This window comes from Octopus sinensis, linkage group LG1 (assembly GCF_006345805.1).
Source record: "Octopus sinensis linkage group LG1, ASM634580v1, whole genome shotgun sequence".
Taxonomy (NCBI): domain Eukaryota; kingdom Metazoa; phylum Mollusca; class Cephalopoda; order Octopoda; family Octopodidae; genus Octopus; species Octopus sinensis.
The window spans coordinates 212,301,156-212,317,785 of NC_042997.1; the positions used below are offsets into that span (position 1 = coordinate 212,301,156).

The 16,630-nt window shown below is 39.0% G+C and overlaps 1 protein-coding gene across 5 annotated transcripts in view; it reads left to right on the forward strand.

Moving 5' to 3' along the window:
* LOC115210107 (calcium uniporter protein, mitochondrial) overlaps positions 1-16,630 on the forward strand; it is a 208,327-nt gene that overhangs the window by 19,271 nt on the left and 172,426 nt on the right. The window lies entirely within an intron of this gene.

Genomic DNA, 16,630 nt, shown 5'->3' on the forward strand with positions numbered 1-16,630 from the left:
CTAAATAATGGTTTGTTTTCACAGTAATATACAAGAAAACAACATAAAAAATAAGCTTTATACATTTATTTATGCATTGTAAACTTCATTTCGATGTTTAATGTTGACTCTCAGAAAAGAAAAGAGAACAAGATCATCTGGTAGCATAGTGTTGGGGTGTTTATGTCTTGGTAACTTAGTGGTTCATCAAAAGAAACCAATCAAATGAGAAGCAGGCTTGAAAAAATAAGTACTGGGGTTGATTTGGTTGACTAAAGATTCTTCAAGGTGATGCCCCAGCATGGCCAGTCTAATGACTGACATAAAAGGTAACAGATATGTCTTCAGGGCAGAACCGTTAGCACGTCAGGTGAAACGCTTAGCGGTATTTCGTCTGCCGTTACGTTCTGGGTTCAAATTCCGCCAAGGTCGATTTTGCCTTTCATCCTTTCAAGGTCGGTAAATTAAGTACCAGTTACGCACTGGGGTCGATATAACCGACTTAATCCGTTTGTCAGTCCTTGTTTGTCCCCTCTGTGTTTAGCCCCTTGTGGATAGTAAGATAATATTAATCTGTTTGTCTGTCCTTGTTTGTCCCCTCTGTGTTTAGCCCCTTGTGGGTAGTAAAGAAATAGGTATTTCATCTGTCGTTACGTTCTGAGTTCAAATTCCACCGAGGTTGACTTTACCTTTCATCCTTTCGGGGTCGGTAAATTAAGTACCAGTTTCGCACTGGGTCGATGTAATCGACTTAATCCGTTTGTCTGTCCTTGTTTAGCCCCTTGTGGGTAGTAAAGAAATAGATATGTCTTCCAATGGGAATCCTGTTGAAAGCAAGAAATCCTTGCTTCTCTGTATTAAAGACTTTGACTGTCTTCAATGTCGTTCCAGAATTAAATGTATTGAAAGCATAAACACTTCAGCACTTTATGAGAAACACATCTTGTATAGATCATTGTGAACATCCACAAACAAATACAATTAATAGTCATACATATGTTTCTTAATTGATAATTTCTTACCATGACTGGTATGACACGCAATGTTTCTATTTGTTCTCTTCTCTTATCACTATCTTCATAAAGAACCTCTCACTGGAACATTGATGTCTATTCCCCACCACCCACTGCCCAACAATTTCTATTCATTTCTCTCTCTGTTTCCTTGTGAATGTTAATCGGGATAGCGACATGCATGGCTGATATAATGTTTGACATTGCAATGTTCAACAGCTTGAAATTAAATAAAAGAATCTTAATCATTTCGATTTGTTATTGTCGTTTGCTTTATCAGCAGCAGTTGGATATACTTTCGTATGATACTCTCTATTAAGGAAAGAGTTTTTTCCTGTTTGTGGATGATAATGTTAGTTGCAGTAGATTTGGTTGTTTTGTTGCTGCTGCTTGTTGTTTGTTTGTTGAGCGAAGCGGTCTTCGTCCTCTTGGGAGAAGTCCGAAACGTGTTCCTTTGCTATTCGTAAGACCTGCAGAAGAGAAAGCAGGTCAACCCCCGACACCATCGACGGATGGATGAATGTGCATCCAGGCTCAGCGGTTGGGTAGGAAGTCGGGGACAAGAAACAGGAAGAAAGAGTGAGAGAAAGTTGGAGCGAAAGAGTACAACAGGGGTCACCCCCAACACCCCCCACCCCTGCCAGAGCCTCGTGGAGCTTTAGGTGTTTTCGCTCAATAAACACATACAACACCCGGTCTGGGAATCGAAACTGCGATGCTCCAACCGCAAGTCCGCTACCCTAACCACTGGGCCATTGCGCCTCCACTTGTTGCTGCTGTTGTTTTTCATTGTCATGGAGATAGGCCAAGGAAGACTTTGAGGGAAAAGTAATTAGTTAATTTGTTTAAAATTTGTAATTAGTTAATTTGTTTAAAATATTGCAGTGTGTAAATGATATCATTAGCAACATTTCGTCTGTCTTGATTCTCTGAGGTTGTCTTTGCCTTTCATCCTTTCAGGGTCAATGAACCAAGTACCACTCATGTACTGGGGTTGATGTAATCAACTTAACCCCCCCCCCGCCCCACTCCTCTGGACTTGCTTGCCTTGTGCCAGATATTTGAAACAAGTATTGATATACATAATTAAACAAAAGCATTGAATTATAATTGTCCTCTGTGTGTTATTCTTCTTCAGAGTTAGTCCAGCAATGATGTTTGTCTCATTCCGAGATTTGAGCTTTTAACACAAGTCTACAAAGAGATTATTTTTTTTTATCTCAGGCAATGCCATTCAACAGTGGATATACATTTAGTATGATATACAGATAATGTATTTTTAAGTATATCAATGTTCATTGACATTACCTTGCTTCTCACCTTCATTCCTTAACCCTTTAAGCATTCAGATTACTCTGTCAAATGTAATTCTTTACTCATTTACTTGTTTCAGTCATTTGACTGCGGCCATGCTGGAGCACCGCCTTTAGTCGAGCAAATCGACTCCAGGACTTATTCTTTGTAAGCCTAGTACTTATTCTATCTGTCTCTTTTGCCGAACCACTAAGTTACGGGGGACATAAACACACCGGCATTGGTTGCCAAGCGATGTTGGGGGGACAAACACAGACACACAAACACACACACACATATATATACATATACACGATGGGCTTCTTTTCAATTTCCGTCTACCAAATCCACTCACAAGGCTTTGGTCGGCCTGAGGGTATAGTAGAAGATACTTGCCCAAGGTGCCACGTAGTGGGACTGAACCCAGAACCATGTGGTTGGTAAGCAAGCTACTTACCACACAGCCACTCCTGCTTATTTATTCACATTGTTTTGAATAAATCCTGGATTATCTCAAAGCTTTGAAATTTTGTTATGTTTATTTTTTAGAGTTACATTGTAGGGTAGGTGTGAGAAGCCTGATCTGACTAGTCTGAACGTAAGACAGGAAGACTATTTGGGCTGGATAAGGGTTAAAATGATTGGTTGGTCATGTGTTGAGAAGCAGTTGATCAGTGGTCTGATATGTGTTGGCCGAGGGCTAAACACCAACAGAGAGAGAGAGACATGACTATAGACCTGTGTGTTCTATGTCAGTATCAAGCAACCAACATTAGTTATTGGGGGTGGGCAGATGGAGCAGTGGGGTAGTTGGATGGTGGTTGATAATTTAGTATATTCTGTTGTGTCTGGGGAGAGTCATTTTCTTTTTGTGCCTTACAATGTAACACACTCACCGGTAAAATTTCCACTTTTTTCTTATTTTTATTTGCTAAAATTTTACCGGTGAATGTATTACATTATAAGGCACTGAAAGAGAATGACTCTCCCCAGACACAACTGAATATGCTTCAACACACGAAGTCATATAAAGAATCTTGCAAATCAAATCCAAAAACAAAATGTAATTTAGTATTTTGTTCCAAAGTATGAAATCCTGATGAAATATTGTTTATAGAATCTCTAATGAATCACCTGATTAAAATTCTATCAATTACTACTAATTAACCAAAGGAAAGATTCCAATAGAAATTTACTGAAGTTTCATCAGTTTTATTACAACATTTCTAAATGTTTCTTTTCTGAAATGGCAAACTATCAAGTCCTTATTTTTATTTACCATTTTCTGTTTGTTTTGTTTTTGTACTTGGCACTGTTAGAAATGAGAACGGTAAAGGTTCTGTGTTGAATGAGTGACATAATTTTAATTATTATTATTTTTGTTTTTCTGGTGCTGGGATTAGTTTTGAAAAGAATTTCCAAAATATGAAGACTATGCTACTTTAACCCTCTCATTACCGTATTTATTTTGAGATGTTCTGTGTTTCTTTCAATTAATTTTAAATATAAACAAAGAATTTAGTAAAATAACTTAGTTATCATTAAGCTAGTGTTAGGAACATAAATTGTGACTAAGGTTTGGTGGAATATTTTAATTCAAAACTTATGAAAACAAGACAGTTGTACTCAGAGCGAGAGGCGGTTTCGGCCAGGTTGGTATCTAAAGGGTTAAGAATTGTTTCTCTATTATATATTTTAACCCTTTTGTTACCATATTTCTGTAGAGATGCTCTGTGTTTCTTTCAATTACTTTAGATATAATAAAGAATTTAACAAAATAACTTTGTTATCATTCAGCTGGTGTTAAGAACATAAATTGTGACTAAGGTTTGGGGGAAGATTTTCATTCAGAACTTTTGGAAACAAGACATTTGTACTCAAAGCCAGAGCTGGTTTCAGCCGGGTTGGTAACGAAAGGGTTAAGCAAACTTTTTAAACATCTTCCTTGTAGTTTTTATTGTAAGTTCCTATTTTCTGTTACTTTCTCTTTTTCTTCTTTGTTTATGTCTGAACTTTTGTGTCTGTCTTTTTACCCTGACCCCTTCACATTCTACATCTTTGTTGTATATTGTAAAGTCATTACACTTACATGACTCTTATGTTAGAGGACATTTTTATGGATGTTCTATGATGTAGCACACTGTGCCACAGTCACTGGTGGAGCTGTCACCCGTGTTGTTTGAACTCAGAGTGGAAAAACGAATGAGATACTGCTTAGCATTTCATATGACATGTTAAGGATTCTACCATTTTGCAACCTTGGAAAAGGTTCCCAACTTGTGGCCCATTGGACCTTGGTGGTCCATGAGGGTAGTTCTGGAGGTCCGTGAACTAAATTCAGAACTTCATATATATATATATATAAATATATATATTATATATATATATATATATATCATGTGATCATGTGACCGACCAGAACATCAGATGTTGTTACACATCGCTGGTCACAATGCGTTCGCATTGTTTTAGCCCTCGAATGATGCCACCCTGCTGGCTAAGCAAGCAAGCCAACAGAAGAAAGAGTGGTGAAAGAGTACAGCAGGGATCACCACCCCCTGCCAGAGCCTCATGGAGCTTTTTAGGTGTTTTCGCTCAATAAACACTCACAACATTTGCTTAAAGTTTATCAACAAAATGTATTTTACAAGCCAAAATATGTGGATTTACGTGACTGCTTGATCTAGATCAAGCAGTCACGTAAATCCACATATTTTGGCTTGTAAAATACATTTTGTTGATAAACTTTAAGCAAATGTTGCTTGAATTCATTGTGAATACGAGACCGCGATCCTGCGACCGTGAGTCCGCTGCCCTAACCACTGGGCCATTGCGCCTCCACACACACACATATGTATATATATATATATATATATATATATGTATTTACATACACATGAGGATAAGCATATTAAAAGGGATCTGTGGGGAAAACTCATTCAAAAAAAAAAAGTGGGGTCCTTTGTAGTGAAAACGTTGGGAACACCATTGGTCTTAAAGATTAGAAACTGCAAATAAAAGAAATATCATTTGGTCAGTTATGCCAAATATGGAAACACACCTGACAGGTGGGCAGTTCTACACACCTACTTTAGAAGAGAAATATTTTTATATTCTGCAAAATCATTTCTGTAGGGTAAATTTTGTTAAAATATTTGAGTAAAGCCTAATCTAGTGTGGGTGGGCATGCTAGGACTATGGAAGATGAACTGTCAATAAATAAATGTCACAAACGTTTCAGTTGTTGTTTAGTCTCAAGTCACTCTTCATCCAACAAAGTAGTCCAGCCGTGACCATCCCTTCCTAGTTTTAATTTATGCATAATCTATCTTGGATTATTTTATCTAATGTGGTCCTGTTGTTGAGCAAGCAGTCCTATGATCTGACATTCCACTTATGACCATCTAGGACTAGATTATGCAATAAAGCTTTCCTCTTTTTTGAAAAAGAAACAGTATTGTGATTTGAGGGCGAGTTAGCTGCTATTTCTAGATCAAGCAGTCACGTAAATCCACATATTTTGGCTTGTAAAATACATTTTGTTGATAAACTTCGGCAAATGTTGCTTGAATTCATTGTGAATACAACTTTGTCACCACAGTTGACATTCCACAGTGGTGGTGGTGGTGGGGGCGGCGGTAGTGTGGTGGTGGTGGTGGGGGCGGCGGTAGTGGTGGTGGTGGAAGTGGTGGTGGTAGTGGTGGTGGTAGAAGTGGTGGTGGTGGTGGCAGTGGGGGCGGCGGTGGTGGTGGTGGGGCAGTGGTGGTGGCAGTGTGGGTGATGGTGGTGGTGGCAGTGGAGGCGGCGGTGGTGGTGGTGGTGGTGGTGGGGGGCAGTGGTGGTGGTGGTGGTGGTGATGTAAGGTGCGTCAGGTTGTAATTGTTCTGGTTTTTTTTTTATTGATAGTGTTGTATCAGTTACTGCAAAGAAGCCAACACCCTTCGCTCATTGTTCCACATTCCCTCCAGACTATCAGAAAAGTAATTCTATATCCACCACCACTCCTTCTTTCCTCGCTCTAAATGTTACGAAAGAAATCTTTTTAACCATTTACCTGGCGCTTGGTTAAGCTTACTTCTTGTCTCATGAACAGCAACTAGTTTAATGCAGTCTGCAGCATTTCATGTGCTCAACCAAAATCATCATCATTGTCATCATCCAGTGTCTTAAATCCAGGGTTTTGTCCCCGTTGATGGGGGTGGCTGAGTATACCTATTTCTTTACTAACCACAAGGAGCTAAACACAGAGAGGACAAACAAGGACAGACAAACGGATTAAGTCGATTACATCGACCCCAGTGCATAACTGGTACTTGTTTAATCGACCCCAGTGCATAACTGGTACTTGTTTAATCGACCCCGAAAGGATGAAAGGCAAAGTCGGAATTTGGCGGAATTTGATCTCAGAACGTAACGGCAGACGAAATACGGCTACGCATTTCGCCCGGCATACTAACGGTTCTGCCAGCTCGCCGCCTTTGCCAGCTCGCCAGTATACCTCAGTGCCAGAACAACTGCTCTCACACCATGCTTTGGGGCATCCTCATTTTTCAAACCAACCCCCCCAATCTCCTCCTCCACAAATTTGATTCTCTTAAAATCAAACTTCAATTATAACTGTGATGACATGAAAATTCATAGACAAAATGTAAGTCTGGTGACTATTGCAGACATGTTTCAGCTTTATTGAAATTCTTCAGTGAAATAACTCTATATTATACTCTTACTCGTTTCAGTCATTTGACTGCGGCCATGCTGGAGCACCGCTTTTTGTCGAGCAAATCGACCCCAGGACTACTTATTCTTTGTAAGCTTAGTACTTATTCTATCTGTCTCTTTTGCCGAACCGCTAAGTTACGGGAACGTAAACACACCAACATCGGTTGTCAAGCAATGTTGGGGGGACAAACACACACACACACACATACATACATATATATACATGTACATATATACGACAGGCTTCTTTCAGTTTCCGGACTACTTTGTTGGATCAAGAGAGACTTGATACTAAACAGCAACTGAAAGAAGCCCGTCGTATATATGTATATGTATATATACTCACAAGGTTTTGGTCGGCCTGATGCTATAGTAGCAGACACTTGCCCAAGGTGCCACGTAGTGGGTCTGAACCCGGAACCATGTGGTTGGTAAGCAAGCTACTTACCACACAGCCACTCCTGCGCCTATAGTTTGTTTTTAATATAAAGAATTTTCCATCTCTACTCCCTTTTCTTTTACTCTCTCTCTTTCTCTCTCTCTCATTCTCCTGCTTCATTCACTGGCTCCCTCACTCTCTCCCTCATCATTTTACTTGCTCTGTCTCCATCTATCACACACACACACACACACACAACGTATACTCGTTTACTTGTTTCAGTCATTTGACTGCAGCCATGCTGGAGCACCGCCTTTAATCGAGCAAATCGACCCCGGGACTTATTCGTTTGTAAGCCCAGTACTTATTCTATCAGTCTCTCTTGCCGAACCGCTAAGTGACGGGGACGTAAACACACCAGCATCGGTTGTCAAGCAATGCTAGAGGGACAAACACAGACACACACACAAACACATACACACATATATATATATATATATATATATACATTATTGGTGAATTGAAGAAATGGAGCTGAACGCAGATTGAACAGAAATCGTTTTATTTCATTCTACACGTGTTTCGAAAGGCACAAATTACTACAAGATTATTCATCTTTCTATTTCACATAATTATATATATATATATATATATATATATAATATATATATATATATATATATAGTGAAGGCGCATGGCTCAGTGGTTAGAGCGTCGAGCTTACGATCGTGAGGTTGAGAGCTCGAATCCTGGACCGCACTGCGTGTTGTGTTCTTGAGCAAGGCACTTTATTTCACGTTGCTCCAGCTCACTCAGCTGTAGAAATGAGTTGCGACGTCACTGGTTCCAAGCTGTATCGACCTTTGTCTTTCCCTTGGATAACACTGGTGGCATGGAGAGGGGAGGCTGGTATGCATGGGCGACTGCTGGTCTTCCATAAACAACCTTGCCCGGACTTGTGTCTAGGAGGGTAACTTTCTAGGTGCAATCCCATGGTCATTCATGACCGAAGGGGGTCTTTACCCCTTTATATATATATATATATATATATACGACAGGCTTCTTTCAGTTTCCGTCTACCAAATCCACTCACAAGGCTTTGGTCGGCCCGAGGCTATAGCAGAAGACACTTGCCCAAGATGTCATGCAGTGGGACTGAACCTGGAAGCATGTGGTTGGTTAGCAAGCTACTTACCACACAGCCACTCCTGTGCCTATGGCAATGATTTTGCTATTTTTGTTTTGTTAAGTCTGTAAATGCAGAGATTTCTGTGAGACAACATTAACACCACCACCTCCAGCCAGAGGTGGTCCTGTGGTTATAGGTTTGGTAGTTAAGGCTTATCTCTCTCTCTCTCTCTTATTTCAATTCCTGTTTAATATATTTCAATTCCTGTTTAAAACACTTTTCTTTTTAAACTATTGAATAAGTTAACTAAAACGTGAGAAATACAATCAGAATTTTATAACTGAATTTATCACAAGTTCTCTGTTTTGTAAACGACAACAGAAATAAAATGCAAGTTTGGAATTTTATAAAATTTAATTCTATATTTTTAACGTTGCATTGTTTATCGTTGGCAAACCATCAAATATGGACAAGAAACAAAAGGAAAAGGTATTGCCTTCGGCCACCACTAAACCAGTTTTTGTCAAACCCTAAACCTGGTTCTCTCCTTGATTACATTACACTGCATTTATACAGTAAAATCTCTGGGTTAAAGCAGTAGCAGTAGCAGCATGTACAGTATTAGTTGTAATATCAAATCGATCGTCTACCCTGATGTGATTATATAAACTGCTTAATTATAATTTTAGTCTTAATTGGACTTCATTGATTTTATTGCAAACTTTTAAGTTTCCTAAAAACTTCTCTTTTTCTCGGAGTATTGCTGTTGTTTTTCTAACTTTTTTCTTTTTTAATTAACTAATAATTGATTTTAGTTTTAAAATACTAAACTCATTAAATCTTTGTGAGGAAGCAGAGATGCTCAAACATCTAATCACATGTTTATAGTACTTAGTTCCATCTGGTTACATCCTTTTAAGCCTCACCAGTGCTGTCTTTGATTCCTTATTAACAGATACAGTCTTTCTATAGAAATTTCAGGATTTCTGCCAATGTCAGAAGTCATCAACTTTCCTTTGGAAAAGGTATCAAACAATTTTAATTAAAAGAGATTATACAACTTATATTTTAGTCCAGTTAAAGTTGCCTGAATTTCTAGAATTTTTGGTAAGTTTTGGATACAGCCTCAGGTTAGGTGTGATCCAGCTGAGGCATTCCAGCCATGACCCACTATTAAAATGGTATCATCATCATCATCATCACCATTTAGCGTCCGCTTTCCATGCTAGCATGGGTTGGACGGTTCAACTGGGGTCTGTGAAGCCAGAAGGCTGCATCAGGCCCAGTCTGATCTGGCAGTGTTTCTACGGCTGGATGCCCTTCCTAACGCCAACCGCTCCGTGAGTGTAGTGGGTGGTTTTTACGTGCCACCCGCACAGGTGCCAGACGGAGCTGGCAAACGGACACGAACGGATGGTGCTTTTACGTGCCACCGGCATGGGGGCCAGGCGATGCCATTTTATATACTTAAAATCATGTCAGACCTATGTAGATATTAACAGAACATTATTATATTGTATGGTTGAAGTTCTTACTGTGGAGAATATAAACTACTATTTTAATATTTCTGTTTCATCATAACTCTTCCTTTTTGGGCCATTCTTGGATGGTGCCATTAACATATCAGTTCATCTATGGCAAGGCATTTGTTAAATCGTGATTTAAAATTTCTTTAATTCTAAAAGGATGGTGTCTCGCAACCTTTCTCATAGCACAACATAAAAGGAGAGTGGGAGGGAACCCAGTAGATGACTGGTATTTTATTATTCGATCCCAGAAAGATGAGAGGGCAAAGTTGATGTTGATGGAATTTGAATTTGGAGAACAGGAAACTGGAGCAAATACCTGCAGGAATTCTGTTTGATTCTGGCTTTCAAACCTTTCTCTTGTGTTGCTGCCCAAAACGGTTTAAAATTCTCTGGTGATTCATAGTGATTCGTAGAAAAGCACGCAAAAACATTTATTTGTAAAGTGTCAAGTAAACCTAGACAAGTATCTAACTTGCAACAACTAGGGGGGGGGGAAGTATATGGAGTGTGGTTGAGTGTTGGTATTTTCAACATAACACCCAGGTAAAGTTGAAGAATGAACTGAGAGAAGAAGCAGCAGCTGGGTGTTAAAAGTACCGGCAGACTGATGAGTCGGGTAATAGGGATAGGTGTGTAATGTAAATAGATAAATGTTGATTTAGTAACGATGGTAGGATGGTACAAGAAAGACTTGATGCAGAATTAGAATGTGGTTTTAGAGCAGCTTTGTGAAAATTCCAGGTGAAAGTAAACAAGGTAGAACAAAAAAGAATATATGAATTTGAATGGTAAGAAGCTTGCTTCCCAAGCACATGGTTCAGGGTTCAGTCCCACTGTTTGACAACTTGAGCAAGTGTCTTCTACTATGGTCTCTGACCAACCAGAACCTTGTGAGTGGATTTGGTGGATGGAAACTGAAAGAAGCCTATCATGTATATGTTTATGTGTATCTTTGTGTCTGTGTTTGTCTCCTACTACCACTTGACAACGGATGTTGGTGTGTTTACATCCCCATAACTTAGTGGTTCAGCATAAGAGACTGACAGAATAAGTGCCAGGCTTAGAACAACAAGTATTGGGGTCAACTCATTTGACTAAAAGTTCTTCAAGGTGATGCCCCAGCATGGCCATGCTCTATTGACTGAAACATGTAGAAGATTAAATATTATAATATTAATAATCCTTTCTACTATTGGCACAAGGTCTGAAATGTTTTGGGGGTGGAGACAGGGCTGGTTGGTTACACTGACCCCAGTGCTTGACTTATTCTTGTTTCATTGACCCCTAAAGCATAAAAGGCAAATCTGACCTTGGTAGAATTTGAACACAGAACATAACAGACTGAATGAAATGCCATCAAGCATTTTGTCCAGTGCAATAACAATTATGCTGGCTCAGCATCTTAAAATGATGATGCAGAGTAGTTAATCATCTTTTTTCATCTTCATCATTTAATGTCCACTTTCCTTGTTTGTATGGGTTGAGTGGTTTGACACGAAGCTGACAAGTTAGGCTCCAATTGTCTGTCTTGGCCTGGGTTTCTGTGGCTGGATGCCCTTCTTAATGCCAATCACCATACAGAGTGGACTGGGTGCTTTGGTCTTCCAAATTCTAGTGTTTATGACTATTTCTTCAGAACCACTTAATGTGTTTTCTAAATTATTTTACACTATTTTGTTTCCTGTGGTCTTGGTTCAAATCCCACTGGAGGCCTAGTTATTCCATAAAAGAATTACCAGTCAGGTACTGAGACTCACTATATTGATGACCCCGCTCCACCACCAAAAAAAAAATAAGGGTCTCCTGTTAAAATTAAAGTTTGACTAAATGTCTTGTATATAATTACATTCTAATGCTCCATTATTTCGGTTGATAAAATGAGTACCAGTGATGCACTGGTGTGTATCTACTTGACCACACTCATTTGTAGCCGTGTACCAACATTAGAAATTATTTTCTGGTATACCACAACTGTGTTCTGTCTTGCCTCCCTAATTTCCTAGTTTGCTTTCAAATTTTTGTTTGTTTACCTTATGCTTCCATTATCATTAGCAGGGAAATATTTCACAACTTAATGTTTCTGCTACTTTAAATATTTTCTTCTGATATATAAAGCCATTCTGGACCTCTCTCCTCTCACATGTCCCTTCTCTTATGTCCATCTCTTATACATTCCCCACTTCTTGGCTGTCTGTTTCTCTCTAATACAGGCTCCTCTCATGCATCTGTGTTAGTGTGTGTCCCCTTTAGATGCTTCCTCTCCTTTTTGTCCGAATGAAAACAAAACCTTTACAATCCTGAAAGCAATGTGATTTATTGGATTCTAATAAATCTGTCAGTTGTAGAAGAAAAAATAATCACTGTTCAATAATTGTTTCTTTATTTCTGATTGGAAATCTATTGATTGATATTTTTGTGTCAATAGATTGACCATAAAAGTATTCTGCTCTTTCCTAACTCCAAAGGCTTATCATTCATTGATCAAGTGTCCTTCCATTGTGAACCTGATTATCTCGAATCTGTTCTTCACTCTTGCTTACATTTACTAACTATATAACCTTGACACCAGAAACCTGTTCACTAACAGTTTCTTCCATTTGAAATCCATAAAAAAATATTGGACAACTGCCTCTCAAAATGTTTACAAAAATTAACCAAAGTTTCCTCAGAGACTTATAAAGATTTCTTAAATGCTTCCTATTTATCTATGTTTTCTTGATAAACTGTATCTATTTCTAAGTTTCCTTTACAAATTGTGTGCACGTGTGTGTGTGGTTGAGTAGGCAAACAATAGAAAAGGCCACTCAACTCATTTTGTACGAGTTACACTTTATTTAAAACAGTTTGATTTGCTTCCATGCAACTTATAGTTTCGATGGCTTCTTACAGAAATCTAGTCAGGTTACATAAAAGGCCTTCAGTGTTAAATCTTTTATATGACCTGGGTAGGCTTCCTCTACACGATGGGGTGCATTCGATTCCCTTGTGCCATTCCCCACTAACTAAGGAACCGTCCAGAAGTGAACTGAAACAATCATTGTGCTTAATAAAGCTTCCGGTACATTCCTTCCTTCTGTATCAATCCTTTAAAATATGCCAAACATGCACCGAGGAATTTCTTACATAGATCCTGCGATAAAAGCGCAGTTGCTGCATATGATGCCTGCAAGCCATAAATGGTGAACGTGCTCTGCATGCACCCTTCTAGAGACATACCTGAAACAAGGTTTGGCTGCCCCCCTCCAAAACTTTAATTTTAAATATAACCTATCTATATGTATATAAAATTTTCTTTTACAGAGTTTTACTGATTGCTTTGTCTATATCTCTCTTATTAAGATAAGGAATTTGATTTCTATCATCGTCATCATTTACTTTGTCTTCCTTCTCCCTGTTGGTTTGGGCTGGACAAGATTTCTACAACTTGATGTCTTCTCTCTTTGCATCTGTTTCTTGTCTTCCATTGGTGTTTACCCGATGAAACCAGTGAAGCTGCCAAACTGCAGAACATTGGGAACCGTCAGCAGTTTTGTTGTTTTGCCCTCAGAATCAGTCACTGTAAAGACACTGAAACAAATGTTTGAACACACACACATGTAGTGTGTACAACTCAGACCATGTACACACTTACATATGCATAGCCTCTCTCTCTTATTCACACACGCACACCAGACATATGCACATGTACAACTTAGACCGTGTACACACATATGCATAGCTATTTCTTTATTACCCACAAGGGGCTAAACACAGAGGGGACAAACAAGGACAGACATAGGTATTAAGTCGATTACATCGACCCCAGTGCGTAACTGGTACTTAATTAATCAACCCCGAAAGGATAAGTCGACCTCGGCGGAATTTGAACTCAGAACGTAACGGCAGAGGAAATACGGCTACGCAATTCGTCCGACGTGCTAACGTTTCTGCCATGCACGCACACACACACACACACACTTCCTCATCGTCAACTTGTGGCTGTGGAAAAAGATTCTTGCCCTGTGTACTGTCCTGTGACTGAACCTGGGACCATGAGATTAATAAGTAACTTTCACATCCCTTCATCTACATCAGACTATAAAGCATTTAATGTAATTAAGCTAGTGTATCTTTAGTTATAATTAGTTGTTGGGTTATCCTTATATTGAATAATCAATTAGTATATGAATTAGTATATGATTATCATCAATATCTGGTGGTACAATAGAAACTACGAAGATTTTAATTGTCATTAATTGATTGTAGAGTTTTACTCATCAAGTCTTTATTGTCTATTAATGAGAGACCTCCAGTCACGTATTCACTAGCAACTAGTTTCACCTGCTGCAGGTGAAACAGTCGAAGAATTGTTTTAAAATGATCAATTATCTGAGATTTTGTTTCCAGTCACCTTTACCCCAAAAATAAATACCAGTAATACATTTCTAGCAATTCCTTCACAAGGGCTTAGTCACTGCATCTATTTCAATGACAAAATCCTTTGTTTTAAATTCCTTTAATACTGAATCTACATTTGGGGACAATACCTGGAAGCAAACTATATTATATTCCTTAGAGACATCAACTTTTAAATGGTGTTTTGCAAGGTTCCTACCCTAAGCCTTGGCTTCACACTTTCATTTCACTTCAGTGACACAATGTATTCTGCTGTTCACTAATGGAGTAACTTTAACTGCATCATTGAAACTAAAACATATTCTCTTATTACTGTTGGTTCATCATGAAAAGCTTCATGTTATTGTTGCCAAGGACACGTCAGCCTGACCTAGTCTATCTCTTTCCACTCCATTGGTAATGGCTAGATTTGCAGACATTATGCAAATGTCAAAACACATAACTTCAACAGTCTATTTCATTTATTTTTTTAAAACTTTTTTATGCTATGGCGTCCTCAGTTCATTTTACACTCTCCTTCTTGTTCTATATGTCTTTCTCTGAAAATAACGATAAACCCTTTCTTATTCTCCCCCCCTCTCTCTCTCAATCCTTGTTGCAGTTATTTCTATTTTGACACCTCATGTCTCCATCCATATCAATAGTAACTTTCTAAGTGTTTTAGTCTTACAACACTTTTACTAAATCTCCCTTTTCTACCTGTAGAACCATTGTTGGTCGCATCCGTTGAAATCCCTTGAATTTTCACAAGTAAGGATAACGTGCTCTAAATGACCCAGGGTTAGAGACCCAGCAGGTGGGGGGAAGCACTCCGTCGGTTACAACGACGAGGGTTCCGGTTTATCCGAATCAACGGAACAGCCTGCTCGTGAAATTAACGTGTAAGTGGCTGAGCACTCCACAGACACGTGTACCCTTAACGTAGTTCTCGGGGATATTCAGCGTGACACACAGTGACAAGGCCGGCCCCTTGAAATACAGGTATAACAGAAACAGGAAGTAAGAGTGAGAGAAAGTTGTGGTGAAAGAGTACAGCAGGGATCACCACCATTCCTGCCGGAGCCTCGTGGAGCTTTAGGTGTTTTCGCTCAATAAACACTCACAACGCCCGGTCTGGGAATCGAAACCGCGATCCTATGACCGCGAGTCCGCTGCCCTAACCATTGGGCCATTGCGCCCCCACTGACCCAGCAGGTATAGTCAAAGGGCTTTGATGACCTATCTACATTTTGCCAGGTTATGGGCTGCAGTGGATGCTACAGGTGAGAACTGGGTGCCAAGTCGAGATAAATGGTAGACGATTAGATCTCAAAAGAATACAACTGATGCTTTGATCAGAAGTATTGTTCCTTCCAGAATACCTTATACTTCCCTCTTGACTTCCAACAACTACTTATCTGTGTATTCCACTTTGTGTTTCTGTTTTCTTTGAACTTCATGTGGCAAAATCCAGTTGTTATTGTTCAGGTCTCATTCTGTTGAATTCCTACCATTACTTGTATAAACTAGTGATTGTATTTCACTGCCATTGTTGAGCCAATGAGAGAGCATGCTTGTGGTCATTCAACTTGCTAGAAATAGCAACTAAATGCCCTGCTGTCTGAAATAAGGAAAGGACAGATTAGATAATGCCCACCTTCATACAACTCAAGAACATCAACTTATCCAATCATTTTGAAAATGAGCTTTTCATATGTTTGCAGGATAAATGTTCCTTGCTTTGGTTGTGTTGTTTCTCGCTTTCTGTTATGCTCCAGGAATAAGGAATTAGCAGTGGATTATCTGAGAGAGGTGGAAGGGAAAGATTAACAGGGAGGTGGGAGAAGTGGTGCTGCAAAATGACAAGAAGCAGAAGCTCGGCTCGTACAAATATGTAAAATAACCAACAGAAGACAAAATGAAACATGAAAGAAGATGGAGTGATGTTTAAATACAACACTCGATATTGATTATAGAAGTGAAGTAACAGGGAAACAATTGGACAGCAAAAATCTTGACGTGTTTGTTAAATGGAAACTTAGTATTGATGCAATGGCATTTGTGACAGTTTTCTAAATTAGCTTACTGGATGTATGCTCCTACCACAGTCCAACGGATAAATATGTACATATACACCTATAAAACCACAGTTCACTGGATATATATATATATATATATATGTATATATCTAGTGAAACCCCCTCTCCACTGATAG